At 65.7% G+C, this 14,881-nt stretch overlaps 1 long non-coding RNA gene across 1 annotated transcript in view; it reads right to left on the reverse strand.

Annotated features, from left to right (window-relative positions):
- Nucleotides 1–14,881, reverse strand: part of LOC137216448 (uncharacterized) — a 46,550-nt gene that overhangs the window by 21,962 nt on the left and 9,707 nt on the right. Inside the window, exon 3 of the long non-coding RNA XR_010939771.1 lies at nt 1,351–1,424. This is a non-coding gene — a long non-coding RNA (uncharacterized lncRNA). The remainder of the gene's footprint in view (nt 1–1,350; nt 1,425–14,881) is intronic.

Below are 14,881 nucleotides of genomic sequence, written 5' to 3' on the forward strand. Positions count from 1 at the left end.
GACGGGACGGGATCGCATCTTCTCTCCTTTTCCCTGGCTTTTGTCTCAGCACGCCTTCCTCTCTTTCTCTAACTCCGAATCTGCTGCGCCTCCGGGCCTTGGCAATTCTTTCAAGCCGCGGTACTGAGGTGCGTCGAGGAAAGAAAAGCCACAAGAGCCCCGCCGTGCTGAGTGCACGTCTTCCGGGACCCACGCCCCACGCCGGAGGACTTGACTCGACGCCCAGATATTACCGTGAAGGGCTCTTGGGATGGCCAAACAGGGTCCTCTGGAAGGCAGTGTCACCCCAGAAATGCCACGCTGCCCTTGCTGCTCGAACCCTGCCTCCGCCCTTCGCTAACCACGGAACGTCAGCCGCGCCGCCGACCCCTCGCTAAACCACGGCGCCACACGCTCACCAGCCCGCTGGAGAAGCCTTCAATCACTCTGAGCCAGGGTAGGAGGCGTCCTCCTCCGGCAAGACTGTTTCAACAGAAGACAGGAAGGAGAAGGGAGAAACAGAGACAGAAAGAAAACACCTCCGGCTGCCGGTCACGCACCCACTCAGGCGACATGTCCCACAGCGAAGAAGGGGACGTACACCTCCTGGAAGGCCCCACACTGTCAAGTTCCTTGGTTGTCAAGAGGCAGGACTTGGGGAGTGCAAGGAGCCCCACAGAGGGCTGCCCCGTGCCAAACCTCCACGCCGCCCAGCGGGCGCCCCCTCTTCATCATCCCGCAAGGGCACGTCCCCGAGTCCTTCCTGGCTTGGTGGAGGGCCACGGCGGAGAGAGCCGGGCCCAAGAGCGATCAGGAGAGGACGGGAGGAACGGCTATCACGGGCTCCACTCAGAGCACAGGAGGCAAAAAGCCCACGAGGCCTGGCTCCCCCTCAAAGGGTCTCCCCACCGCCGGCCCCCACGTCGGGCTGGGCTGGCACTGCTGCTTCTCGGGGGTGAGGTGGGGCGCCGAGTGATCACGTCACGGGCGGTTGGCTTCACGGAGGCTGGAGCCCAGACCGGGCCCTGGTGCCGGTGCAAGCGGCCCGGGCCCGATCCCTTTCCACTCTCCCCGCCCCCGCAGGACACGGACCTCAAATGCTACGTACCGATCACCTAGGGTAACCGTACACAGATGCTCGTCCATGCACCTCTTTCTTCCGGCCCCCCAGTCAGGATCTGACTCGAGAGCCTTTCCTACCGTGGCCAAGAACTCCGGCACAGTACACCAGTGTCCCCGTGCCACGATCCCACCTGGGAGTCCCTCCTTCTTGAGCCTTGCTGAACTAGCAGAATCACTGACCTTTTCCTCTGATGAAACAGACTATTTCGGACGGGGGGACGGGGAGAGAACAAAAGAGCACGCACTCACCCAGAACACCAGCGCCTGGAGATGACCGACGTCCCCGGTTTCCCTCTTCCTCCTTTCCTTCCGCTCTGCCTCCTCTGCAACGAGAGAGAACCGAACGCCCATCACTCAGTGTGGGACCACCACGGTGCCGGTGAACGGGGGGCTGGGGGGGGGGGTCCGCGTACACCCCCGCCCGCGCAACCTCGAGAGAGAGTGCCTCCGGTTCCTACTCGAGTGTACCGGCACCCCCGGGCCAACCAAAAACTTCCGAACGAGGCGCAAGCGTGAAGAATCAACTCCACGCGTCCTTCGGAAATGGCACGGATGCCAGCCGGGGCAGGGGGGTCGTTAGACAGAAACGGTTTGTACACAAAGAAGCGCGTCCAGTGAAAACCTTGATCCCGTCATCCCCCTAAATCTCCTTCCGGCGGGAAGCACAGCCATCACACCCTGGTGTTGACAGGCGCGGAGCTTGTCTCCTCGGCTCTGCACCCGTGGGACTACGGCGGGACACCCCGAGGTATCTTGGCAAGCCCGCGCGCGTCCTCCACAACTTCCCAGCAGTTCCTAGGACGCGTGGGTAAAGGGGCACCCACTCGTCTCCCCTCTGGCCGCACAAAGGTCCACCGCACGTACTTTCCGGGCATAAGGGCACGTGCTCTGGGACGTGGCCCACATGAGATCTACCCTGCTCCTCTCCTCTGGGTGGACGCCGACGCCGGAGAACGTACCCTGGTCACGCTCACCCACACCCTGGTAACGACAGACTCAGTGGCCCGCGCCTCAGAGCCACTTCCGTGGGAGACAGAAGAGGAGAGGAAGGAACAAGGCGGAAGCCTAGCGTCCAAAGAGGAGGGGCACGTGAGACACCCTACGCTCCTGCCTCCGGGCACAGACAAGGGCACCCTACCCCGGGCAGCTGTCCGAAAAGAAACGGAGGGGACCTAGCAGGACACGACGTCGACTCCGCACAGACGCGCCGACGCCACGGCACGCCTATAGCGCCGTGAGAGCAGCCGAAAAGGCAGAAGACTACCTATCGCTACGTGAGCCTGCTGGGGCCGGGGAGCAGGCGACATGCACACAGCCCTCTGCGGCCCGTTGCCCCCACCTGCATTCAACCCCGGGAGCACACATACGCACGCAGAAATGACGCGTGCTTCCCTCCGCAGACGGGGACAACTTGGGAGCGGCCATCGAGCAACGGCGAGGGCTTTGGCTTTGACCGGGAGAAAGTTCTATCCACAGCGGCACCCCCGAGGCGGTTACAGGGAGAAGGTACAAGAGAAGGGACCTTTTGTACACGCTCTGTAGGCGCACGTACACGAGCTTACGCACGACGCACACGTGATACGCACGCGCGCCCACGCACACGTTCGTGTACCTGCGTGCTTACGAATGAACGAGTGGAGCAGGGAACGAGTGAATGAACCGACGAACGAGTCCGGGGGGTTTGAGGCGAGAGTACAGACACACTCCCATGGAGAGCTCCCCAGAAGGGTCTACTGAACTGATGGCCCTCCCCAGGGTCATCTGTCTGTGCGGATGGAGGGGAGCCGCTGGGATGTACACCTGTCCCAGCAACTCCAAACCACCTCCCTGCACCCCCGACCCCGGGCACTCCGTGGCAGAGTGACCGCCTGACGCCCCTGGAGGTGAGCAGGGGCAATGTGCCCCAGCTCCCTTGGGTCCCCGTCAGTGCCTCCCGCTGCCACAGTGGCCTAGACCCTCTCGGGCCTGCTCCTGAGCCCTTAAGCCAGTTCACGTAGCGGGATGAGAACAGCAGAGAGGCAACCCCGCAGGAAGACGAGGAACCCAGGTCCCTGTGCCACCTCTGGCTCTGAATCAATGTCCTGAGAGAGCCAGGGTTCTGCCCGACACGACCCAGGTGGATGCCCGTCCCCAGGTGTGCAGACATGACAGGGTCCCGGTCGCCAGGACCTGTGGGCCAGGCAACGTGGACTCCAGACCCCTCCCAGAGGGGTGTGGAGATGGACCCACCGAGGCACGGATTCCTTGGGAGGTCTTTACCTGTGCGCTCCTACTGCCAAGGAGAAGCCCCAAAAGGAAGAGACACCGCCTCCCCCAACCCCCCAGTAGGTCCCAGCCCACTCGGAAGGCTTGGGTGGCTCTTGGGCCTCCCTGGGCCTTTTTCCCTGGGCCTTTTTTGATCCGCAAAGGGCGGAGGGAGAGGCCACGCTCGCGAAGGCGCTGGGCATTTCTGGAGCAACAGTGCCATCAAGCGGAAGCTTTTTCAGCACGGCCTCCAGCCCCTGCCTGTGCATACCGTGGGGAAGGCCCGTGACGGGGAGGAGGGCTGGCTTCGGAGCACTGGGAGGATTCCCGGGCCGAACCTGGCCGCCCGGCACGCCTCCGCGGTAGGTGTGGAAGCCACACGCGGTGGGGGTTCGGGGCCGGGCTCGCCCACCGAGGAGCCCCTGGCTGCCAGGCCCGCCGCGCTCCCCACCCTCGGGGCCGTGGCCTCGGCAGCCGCCATGTTCAGGAACAGGGAGCTGAAGCTCCCACCCCAGGGCATCTGGCCCCTGGATCCTGGCCCTCCCTGCAGGAGCGAGGCCGGCCAGTGGGGTCCGTGGGGTCCCTGGGGTCTCAGGGCCACCGGGGACCCAGGACCCGCTGCCGGTGCCCCGGCGGAGGCCCCGGGCCCAGCCACCGTGGACCACGGGGAAAGGGGAGGAGGTGGCCGCCCGGTCCCCTGTCGGGGGCAGCACCCTGCAGACAGCCCGGAGAACGTGTCCTCGTTAGTGCTTGCTCCCAGGCGCAGACGAGGAAGAGCAATGCAGGGGCGCTGTGCACGTTCCACCCTCTCACAGTTGGATCTGGGTTTCGGTTTCTTTACTTCTTGCTCCCGCCATAGAGAGTCCCGATCCCAGGCCCCGCCGCATCCCGTGAGGCCCTTCCTGTGCCGCAGGACACAGGGTACCCAGGACCCACTGGCGATGGGACGCCAAGTGGGCCACGATCGATCGGTACGCAGAGAGGGACGGCACCGTCCGCAGCGAGGGGATCCAGGTCCGTTTTCCGCACCCGAGCTCACCTCGGGAACAGGAACTCTGCGGCCGGGGGACGCCCTATTCCTCGGCCTCCCTCCCCGTGGACGACCCGGGGGTCCTCTCGTTTGGGGAAGACTCCTGGGAGTTTTCACAAGCGGCTCCACGTTCTGCAGGTGCCGCCGTTGGCCCCGGCCAGAGGGGCACGCTGAGGGCACCTGCGGCGGGCCACCAGTCAGAGCGCCTAGCTACCTCAGGACCCGGCCCCAGGGAAAGGCTCTGCCCACGTAAGATGGCCTGACAACGTGTCGGGCGACTCACAGGCGCGAAAGGAGAGGGGCGCGGGGAGGGTTTCAGCGCCCTTCCAGGAGGGGTACGTGTGGAGGGAGGGAGGGGTCCAGCCTGGAGACTTGCTCCCAGTCGGAAGCCCTCCCCCACACCGCACCCCGCCCCGGGACCGGACCCCCCCACACACACCAGCCCACCACGCACCCCCGCCCCGGCAGATAAGAGCTGGGCAAAAGGGCAGGAACGGGCCACCGCACAGCTTGCTCCAGAAGCGGCCTATCGGGTCAGCCGGGGACTCGAAGGCACCGCCGCGTGCCCAGGAGTATGCACCTCGTTCCCGGCCTTGGCAGACAAGCTGGACGAGTGGTGGTCATGGGGGAGAGGGTGGTCAACGGGGGGGGGGGGGGGGAGGCGTTCCTCTCAGTCCATCAGAGGTGAGCTTCAGGCAGCTTCTTCAGACCCCTTCCCCTTGATTCCCTGGCTGGGCTGCAGGTGCAAGCACAGGGCCGAGACCCGGAGGGCCAGGCCGGAATGCAAGCCGGGGCCTTTCCTTCTCATCGCTGAACTGAGGCTCAGGGCCTCGTGGGGAGAAAGCTGAAGCCTGCTGCAAATGCACGGCCCGGGGGTCCACTCGGCGGGGCTCTGCTCAGCTCCTCTCCTCTCCTCTCGTGTCCTGCCCTCTCCTCTCCGGGAGCCCCGTCCGGGAGCCCTCGGGACAGGCCAGGTCAGGCCTGGGCCACCATCCCGGAGACCGCGCGAGACGGCAGCGCAGCCACCGACTGACTGGACTCTTCGGCTCAGGTGAAGGCCTCCTCCTGCGGCGGCTCCTGCGTCCCGCGAGCGCCGTCCCCTTCTGGACTCGGACTGCCAGCTCTCGCTGGGCCTCGGGCGCCCTCGGCACTGGGTAGCCAGGCTCCACGTGTCGTCTCTGAGCTGGACAGAAGAAGGTCGGTGGGCCCGCCTCGGCCGCTGCCGCCAAGGGCGGCGGAACTCCCGTTGCCCGCGGTGGTCTCTGGCTGGGCCGCACCGCGGCCCAGAGCGGCTTCCGGGGCCCTGGGCCCGCCTAGGCCGACCCTCCTCTGGCGCCGAGGGGAAGGGACACGCGGCCAAATGCCCGCAGAACCGCGGCCCGGCCTCCTTCGGAGCAGCTTCCTCTAGTCCCGCCCAGACGTGGCGGCCACCAGGGTCCACCGAGACTCCACTTCCTGTAGCCCCACACGCCAGGCGGCCGGGCTGTGCGCCTTGTGCCACTGCCCGTCTCTGGAGCGTCCACGGCACCGCCGGGCCTTGGGCCACGCTTCCCGCCCCTTCCCAGGCGGAGCCCTTGACTTCCCGGGGCCACTGTCCAGTGTTCCCGACTTCGATCCTTCGTCACTCCTCCCCAGGAAGGGACGGGTACAGGGTTCGCGGGATCGGCGGACCCGTTCCTCTTGATGGCACTACTGCACCACGAATGCCAACCTGCCCTGCCCCTTCCCCTCCCCCAGGCCCTCTCCCTCTGCCCTTTGCCGAGGGAAAAACGAAATGCCAACCTCTGCCCAACCTGCCAAAGGCAGGATGGCTCATCAACCCGGCCACTTCAGAGGGGCGCGCCTCAAACTCTGGCCCTGCATCCTGCGGGGCCTCGTCTCTGTGGGGGGTCCTCTTAGCCTGCCGTTAGGACTCCCCATCCAGGCACCCAGCCGTTGGACCGGCAGCTGTGTCTTTAGCAGCCCACATTTGCCTAACGCCTCGGGAAACACTCTGAGTGTGAGCACAGAGATCCAGTCACGGCTGGCCGGTGCCCGGCGAGGCACCTTCTCACCAGTCACCGAGGGGCAAGCAGCCCGAAGCAAAGGGCCGGCAGCCCACAGGCACAGACGCGGTGCGGGACGAGCTCGGCCTCCTATGCCAAGACGATGGACTTCCCCCGAGGACCTGGCTCTTCTCCCGCGGCGGCCCGGGGGCGGGAGGGTGGCAGTGGGGTTTGGTGTTCAGGCGTGGACGGTGGCACGCACGGGTCCGTCGGGAGGGCCGCCGGGCGCTGCCCCAGAGACGCCGGAGCGGGTCAGTCTCCTGACACCGCCCAGGGGAAGGCCAGGGATGGGAAGACACCCCCGGGGTGGGTGTGTGGGTGGGTGTAGGCTCCCGCCAACTCGCTGTGCTTTACACCTCGGAGCGACTGGGAGCCACCGCGGACTCCTCTTTAGTTTCTTTGCGGTGCACTGGCGAATGTGGTTTAGACACCGGTTCCTGCCCTTAAGCATCCTCTCAGCGCCTGCCTGGTCGCACTGACTTGGGTGGAGGGCGGGGTGGGCCACTGGGGGCACTGCCGCCACCGGCCCCACCCATGTTGGCTCAAGGAACACACTCTGGATGCCAAGTGCTCCGCGGACACGAGGCCTTGGAAAGAGAAGAGAGCTCTGGTCCGCCGCCGCCTCGGGAAGCACCACGCGTCCTCCGTGCTGAAAAGAACCGGAGGGACGGGACGGGACGGGACGGGACGGGACGGGACGGGATCGCATCTTCTCTCCTTTTCCCTGGCTTTTGTCTCAGCACGCCTTCCTCTCTTTCTCTAACTCCGAATCTGCTGCGCCTCCGGGCCTTGGCAATTCTTTCAAGCCGCGGTACTGAGGTGCGTCGAGGAAAGAAAAGCCACAAGAGCCCCGCCGTGCTGAGTGCACGTCTTCCGGGACCCACGCCCCACGCCGGAGGACTTGACTCGACGCCCAGATATTACCGTGAAGGGCTCTTGGGATGGCCAAACAGGGTCCTCTGGAAGGCAGTGTCACCCCAGAAATGCCACGCTGCCCTTGCTGCTCGAACCCTGCCTCCGCCCTTCGCTAACCACGGAACGTCAGCCGCGCCGCCGACCCCTCGCTAAACCACGGCGCCACACGCTCACCAGCCCGCCTGGAGAAGCCTTCAATCACTCTGAGCCAGGGTAGGAGGCGTCCTCCTCCCGGCAAGACTGTTTCAACAGAAGACAGGAAGGAGAAGGGAGAAACAGAGACAGAAAGAAAACACCTCCGGCTGCCGGTCACGCACCCACTCAGGCGACATGTCCCACACGGAAGAAGGGGACGTACACCTCCTGGAAGGCCCCACACTGTCAAGTTCCTTGGTTTGTCAAGAGGCAGACTTGGGGAGTGCAAGGAGCCCCACAGAGGGCTGCCCCGTGCCAAACCTCCACGCCGCCCAGCGGGCGCCCCCTCTTCATCATCCCGCAAGGGCACGTCCCCGAGTCCTTCCTGGCTTGGTGGAGGGCCACGGCGGAGAGAGCCGGGCCCAAGAGCGATCAGGAGAGGACGGGAGGAACGGCTATCACGGGCTCCACTCAGAGCACAGGAGGCAAAAAGCCCACGAGGCCTGGCTCCCCCTCAAAGGGTCTCCCCACCGCCGGCCCCCACGTCGGGCTGGGCTGGCACTGCTGCTTCTCGGGGGTGAGGTGGGGCGCCGAGTGATCACGTCACGGGCGGTTGGCTTCACGGAGGCTGGAGCCCAGACCGGGCCCTGGTGCCGGTGCAAGCGGCCCGGGCCCGATCCCTTTCCACTCTCCCCGCCCCCGCAGGACACGGACCTCAAATGCTACGTACCGATCACCTAGGGTAACCGTACACAGATGCTCGTCCATGCACCTCTTTCTTCCGGCCCCCCAGTCAGGATCTGACTCGAGAGCCTTTCCTACCGTGGCCAAGAACTCCGGCACAGTACACCAGTGTCCCCGTGCCACGATCCCACCTGGGAGTCCCTCCTTCTTGAGCCTTGCTGAACTAGCAGAATCACTGACCTTTTCCTCTGATGAAACAGACTATTTCGGACGGGGGGACGGGGAGAGAACAAAAGAGCACGCACTCACCCAGAACACCAGCGCCTGGAGATGACCGACGTCCCCGGTTTCCCTCTTCCTCCTTTCCTTCCGCTCTGCCTCCTCTGCAACGAGAGAGAACCGAACGCCCATCACTCAGTGTGGGACCACCACGGTGCCGGTGAACGGGGGGCTGGGGGGGGGGGTCCGCGTACACCCCCGCCCGCGCAACCTCGAGAGAGAGTGCCTCCGGTTCCTACTCGAGTGTACCGGCACCCCCGGGCCAACCAAAAACTTCCGAACGAGGCGCAAGCGTGAAGAATCAACTCCACGCGTCCTTCGGAAATGGCACGGATGCCAGCCGGGGCAGGGGGGTCGTTAGACAGAAACGGTTTGTACACAAAGAAGCGCGTCCAGTGAAAACCTTGATCCCGTCATCCCCCTAAATCTCCTTCCGGCGGGAAGCACAGCCATCACACCCTGGTGTTGACAGGCGCGGAGCTTGTCTCCTCGGCTCTGCACCCGTGGGACTACGGCGGGACACCCCGAGGTATCTTGGCAAGCCCGCGCGCGTCCTCCACAACTTCCCAGCAGTTCCTAGGACGCGTGGGTAAAGGGGCACCCACTCGTCTCCCCTCTGGCCGCACAAAGGTCCACCGCACGTACTTTCCGGGCATAAGGGCACGTGCTCTGGGACGTGGCCCACATGAGATCTACCCTGCTCCTCTCCTCTGGGTGGACGCCGACGCCGGAGAACGTACCCTGGTCACGCTCACCCACACCCTGGTAACGACAGACTCAGTGGCCCGCGCCTCAGAGCCACTTCCGTGGGAGACAGAAGAGGAGAGGAAGGAACAAGGCGGAAGCCTAGCGTCCAAAGAGGAGGGGCACGTGAGACACCCTACGCTCCTGCCTCCGGGCACAGACAAGGGCACCCTACCCCGGGCAGCTGTCCGAAAAGAAACGGAGGGGACCTAGCAGGACACGACGTCGACTCCGCACAGACGCGCCGACGCCACGGCACGCCTATAGCGCCGTGAGAGCAGCCGAAAAGGCAGAAGACTACCTATCGCTACGTGAGCCTGCTGGGGCCGGGGAGCAGGCGACATGCACACAGCCCTCTGCGGCCCGTTGCCCCCACCTGCATTCAACCCCGGGAGCACACATACGCACGCAGAAATGACGCGTGCTTCCCTCCGCAGACGGGGACAACTTGGGAGCGGCCATCGAGCAACGGCGAGGGCTTTGGCTTTGACCGGGAGAAAGTTCTATCCACAGCGGCACCCCCGAGGCGGTTACAGGGAGAAGGTACAAGAGAAGGGACCTTTTGTACACGCTCTGTAGGCGCACGTACACGAGCTTACGCACGACGCACACGTGATACGCACGCGCGCCCACGCACACGTTCGTGTACCTGCGTGCTTACGAATGAACGAGTGGAGCAGGGAACGAGTGAATGAACCGACGAACGAGTCCGGGGGGTTTGAGGCGAGAGTACAGACACACTCCCATGGAGAGCTCCCCAGAAGGGTCTACTGAACTGATGGCCCTCCCCAGGGTCATCTGTCTGTGCGGATGGAGGGGAGCCGCTGGGATGTACACCTGTCCCAGCAACTCCAAACCACCTCCCTGCACCCCCGACCCCGGGCACTCCGTGGCAGAGTGACCGCCTGACGCCCCTGGAGGTGAGCAGGGGCAATGTGCCCCAGCTCCCTTGGGTCCCCGTCAGTGCCTCCCGCTGCCACAGTGGCCTAGACCCTCTCGGGCCTGCTCCTGAGCCCTTAAGCCAGTTCACGTAGCGGGATGAGAACAGCAGAGAGGCAACCCCGCAGGAAGACGAGGAACCCAGGTCCCTGTGCCACCTCTGGCTCTGAATCAATGTCCTGAGAGAGCCAGGGTTCTGCCCGACACGACCCAGGTGGATGCCCGTCCCCAGGTGTGCAGACATGACAGGGTCCCGGTCGCCAGGACCTGTGGGCCAGGCAACGTGGACTCCAGACCCCTCCCAGAGGGGTGTGGAGATGGACCCACCGAGGCACGGATTCCTTGGGAGGTCTTTACCTGTGCGCTCCTACTGCCAAGGAGAAGCCCCAAAAGGAAGAGACACCGCCTCCCCCAACCCCCCAGTAGGTCCCAGCCCACTCGGAAGGCTTGGGTGGCTCTTGGGCCTCCCTGGGCCTTTTTCCCTGGGCCTTTTTTGATCCGCAAAGGGCGGAGGGAGAGGCCACGCTCGCGAAGGCGCTGGGCATTTCTGGAGCAACAGTGCCATCAAGCGGAAGCTTTTTCAGCACGGCCTCCAGCCCCTGCCTGTGCATACCGTGGGGAAGGCCCGTGACGGGGAGGAGGGCTGGCTTCGGAGCACTGGGAGGATTCCCGGGCCGAACCTGGCCGCCCGGCACGCCTCCGCGGTAGGTGTGGAAGCCACACGCGGTGGGGGTTCGGGGCCGGGCTCGCCCACCGAGGAGCCCCTGGCTGCCAGGCCCGCCGCGCTCCCCACCCTCGGGGCCGTGGCCTCGGCAGCCGCCATGTTCAGGAACAGGGAGCTGAAGCTCCCACCCCAGGGCATCTGGCCCCTGGATCCTGGCCCTCCCTGCAGGAGCGAGGCCGGCCAGTGGGGTCCGTGGGGTCCCTGGGGTCTCAGGGCCACCGGGGACCCAGGACCCGCTGCCGGTGCCCCGGCGGAGGCCCCGGGCCCAGCCACCGTGGACCACGGGGAAAGGGGAGGAGGTGGCCGCCCGGTCCCCTGTCGGGGGCAGCACCCTGCAGACAGCCCGGAGAACGTGTCCTCGTTAGTGCTTGCTCCCAGGCGCAGACGAGGAAGAGCAATGCAGGGGCGCTGTGCACGTTCCACCCTCTCACAGTTGGATCTGGGTTTCGGTTTCTTTACTTCTTGCTCCCGCCATAGAGAGTCCCGATCCCAGGCCCCGCCGCATCCCGTGAGGCCCTTCCTGTGCCGCAGGACACAGGGTACCCAGGACCCACTGGCGATGGGACGCCAAGTGGGCCACGATCGATCGGTACGCAGAGAGGGACGGCACCGTCCGCAGCGAGGGGATCCAGGTCCGTTTTCCGCACCCGAGCTCACCTCGGGAACAGGAACTCTGCGGCCGGGGGACGCCCTATTCCTCGGCCTCCCTCCCCGTGGACGACCCGGGGGTCCTCTCGTTTGGGGAAGACTCCTGGGAGTTTTCACAAGCGGCTCCACGTTCTGCAGGTGCCGCCGTTGGCCCCGGCCAGAGGGGCACGCTGAGGGCACCTGCGGCGGGCCACCAGTCAGAGCGCCTAGCTACCTCAGGACCCGGCCCCAGGGAAAGGCTCTGCCCACGTAAGATGGCCTGACAACGTGTCGGGCGACTCACAGGCGCGAAAGGAGAGGGGCGCGGGGAGGGTTTCAGCGCCCTTCCAGGAGGGGTACGTGTGGAGGGAGGGAGGGGTCCAGCCTGGAGACTTGCTCCCAGTCGGAAGCCCTCCCCCACACCGCACCCCGCCCCGGGACCGGACCCCCCCACACACACCAGCCCACCACGCACCCCCGCCCCGGCAGATAAGAGCTGGGCAAAAGGGCAGGAACGGGCCACCGCACAGCTTGCTCCAGAAGCGGCCTATCGGGTCAGCCGGGGACTCGAAGGCACCGCCGCGTGCCCAGGAGTATGCACCTCGTTCCCGGCCTTGGCAGACAAGCTGGACGAGTGGTGGTCATGGGGGAGAGGGTGGTCAACGGGGGGGGGGGGGGGGAGGCGTTCCTCTCAGTCCATCAGAGGTGAGCTTCAGGCAGCTTCTTCAGACCCCTTCCCCTTGATTCCCTGGCTGGGCTGCAGGTGCAAGCACAGGGCCGAGACCCGGAGGGCCAGGCCGGAATGCAAGCCGGGGCCTTTCCTTCTCATCGCTGAACTGAGGCTCAGGGCCTCGTGGGGAGAAAGCTGAAGCCTGCTGCAAATGCACGGCCCGGGGGTCCACTCGGCGGGGCTCTGCTCAGCTCCTCTCCTCTCCTCTCGTGTCCTGCCCTCTCCTCTCCGGGAGCCCCGTCCGGGAGCCCTCGGGACAGGCCAGGTCAGGCCTGGGCCACCATCCCGGAGACCGCGCGAGACGGCAGCGCAGCCACCGACTGACTGGACTCTTCGGCTCAGGTGAAGGCCTCCTCCTGCGGCGGCTCCTGCGTCCCGCGAGCGCCGTCCCCTTCTGGACTCGGACTGCCAGCTCTCGCTGGGCCTCGGGCGCCCTCGGCACTGGGTAGCCAGGCTCCACGTGTCGTCTCTGAGCTGGACAGAAGAAGGTCGGTGGGCCCGCCTCGGCCGCTGCCGCCAAGGGCGGCGGAACTCCCGTTGCCCGCGGTGGTCTCTGGCTGGGCCGCACCGCGGCCCAGAGCGGCTTCCGGGGCCCTGGGCCCGCCTAGGCCGACCCTCCTCTGGCGCCGAGGGGAAGGGACACGCGGCCAAATGCCCGCAGAACCGCGGCCCGGCCTCCTTCGGAGCAGCTTCCTCTAGTCCCGCCCAGACGTGGCGGCCACCAGGGTCCACCGAGACTCCACTTCCTGTAGCCCCACACGCCAGGCGGCCGGGCTGTGCGCCTTGTGCCACTGCCCGTCTCTGGAGCGTCCACGGCACCGCCGGGCCTTGGGCCACGCTTCCCGCCCCTTCCCAGGCGGAGCCCTTGACTTCCCGGGGCCACTGTCCAGTGTTCCCGACTTCGATCCTTCGTCACTCCTCCCCAGGAAGGGACGGGTACAGGGTTCGCGGGATCGGCGGACCCGTTCCTCTTGATGGCACTACTGCACCACGAATGCCAACCTGCCCTGCCCCTTCCCCTCCCCCAGGCCCTCTCCCTCTGCCCTTTGCCGAGGGAAAAACGAAATGCCAACCTCTGCCCAACCTGCCAAAGGCAGGATGGCTCATCAACCCGGCCACTTCAGAGGGGCGCGCCTCAAACTCTGGCCCTGCATCCTGCGGGGCCTCGTCTCTGTGGGGGGTCCTCTTAGCCTGCCGTTAGGACTCCCCATCCAGGCACCCAGCCGTTGGACCGGCAGCTGTGTCTTTAGCAGCCCACATTTGCCTAACGCCTCGGGAAACACTCTGAGTGTGAGCACAGAGATCCAGTCACGGCTGGCCGGTGCCCGGCGAGGCACCTTCTCACCAGTCACCGAGGGGCAAGCAGCCCGAAGCAAAGGGCCGGCAGCCCACAGGCACAGACGCGGTGCGGGACGAGCTCGGCCTCCTATGCCAAGACGATGGACTTCCCCCGAGGACCTGGCTCTTCTCCCGCGGCGGCCCGGGGGCGGGAGGGTGGCAGTGGGGTTTGGTGTTCAGGCGTGGACGGTGGCACGCACGGGTCCGTCGGGAGGGCCGCCGGGCGCTGCCCCAGAGACGCCGGAGCGGGTCAGTCTCCTGACACCGCCCAGGGGAAGGCCAGGGATGGGAAGACACCCCCGGGGTGGGTGTGTGGGTGGGTGTAGGCTCCCGCCAACTCGCTGTGCTTTACACCTCGGAGCGACTGGGAGCCACCGCGGACTCCTCTTTAGTTTCTTTGCGGTGCACTGGCGAATGTGGTTTAGACACCGGTTCCTGCCCTTAAGCATCCTCTCAGCGCCTGCCTGGTCGCACTGACTTGGGTGGAGGGCGGGGTGGGCCACTGGGGGCACTGCCGCCACCGGCCCCACCCATGTTGGCTCAAGGAACACACTCTGGATGCCAAGTGCTCCGCGGACACGAGGCCTTGGAAAGAGAAGAGAGCTCTGGTCCGCCGCCGCCTCGGGAAGCACCACGCGTCCTCCGTGCTGAAAAGAACCGGAGGGACGGGACGGGACGGGACGGGACGGGACGGGACGGGATCGCATCTTCTCTCCTTTTCCCTGGCTTTTGTCTCAGCACGCCTTCCTCTCTTTCTCTAACTCCGAATCTGCTGCGCCTCCGGGCCTTGGCAATTCTTTCAAGCCGCGGTACTGAGGTGCGTCGAGGAAAGAAAAGCCACAAGAGCCCCGCCGTGCTGAGTGCACGTCTTCCGGGACCCACGCCCCACGCCGGAGGACTTGACTCGACGCCCAGATATTACCGTGAAGGGCTCTTGGGATGGCCAAACAGGGTCCTCTGGAAGGCAGTGTCACCCCAGAAATGCCACGCTGCCCTTGCTGCTCGAACCCTGCCTCCGCCCTTCGCTAACCACGGAACGTCAGCCGCGCCGCCGACCCCTCGCTAAACCACGGCGCCACACGCTCACCAGCCCGCCTGGAGAAGCCTTCAATCACTCTGAGCCAGGGTAGGAGGCGTCCTCCTCCCGGCAAGACTGTTTCAACAGAAGACAGGAAGGAGAAGGGAGAAACAGAGACAGAAAGAAAACACCTCCGGCTGCCGGTCACGCACCCACTCAGGCGACATGTCCCACACGGAAGAAGGGGACGTACACCTCCTGGAAGGCCCCACACTGTCAAGTTCCTTGGTTTGTCAAGAGGCAGACTTGGGGAGTGCAAGGAGCCCCA

Source organism: Pseudorca crassidens, chromosome X (assembly GCF_039906515.1).
Source record: "Pseudorca crassidens isolate mPseCra1 chromosome X, mPseCra1.hap1, whole genome shotgun sequence".
Classification (NCBI taxonomy): domain Eukaryota; kingdom Metazoa; phylum Chordata; class Mammalia; order Artiodactyla; family Delphinidae; genus Pseudorca; species Pseudorca crassidens.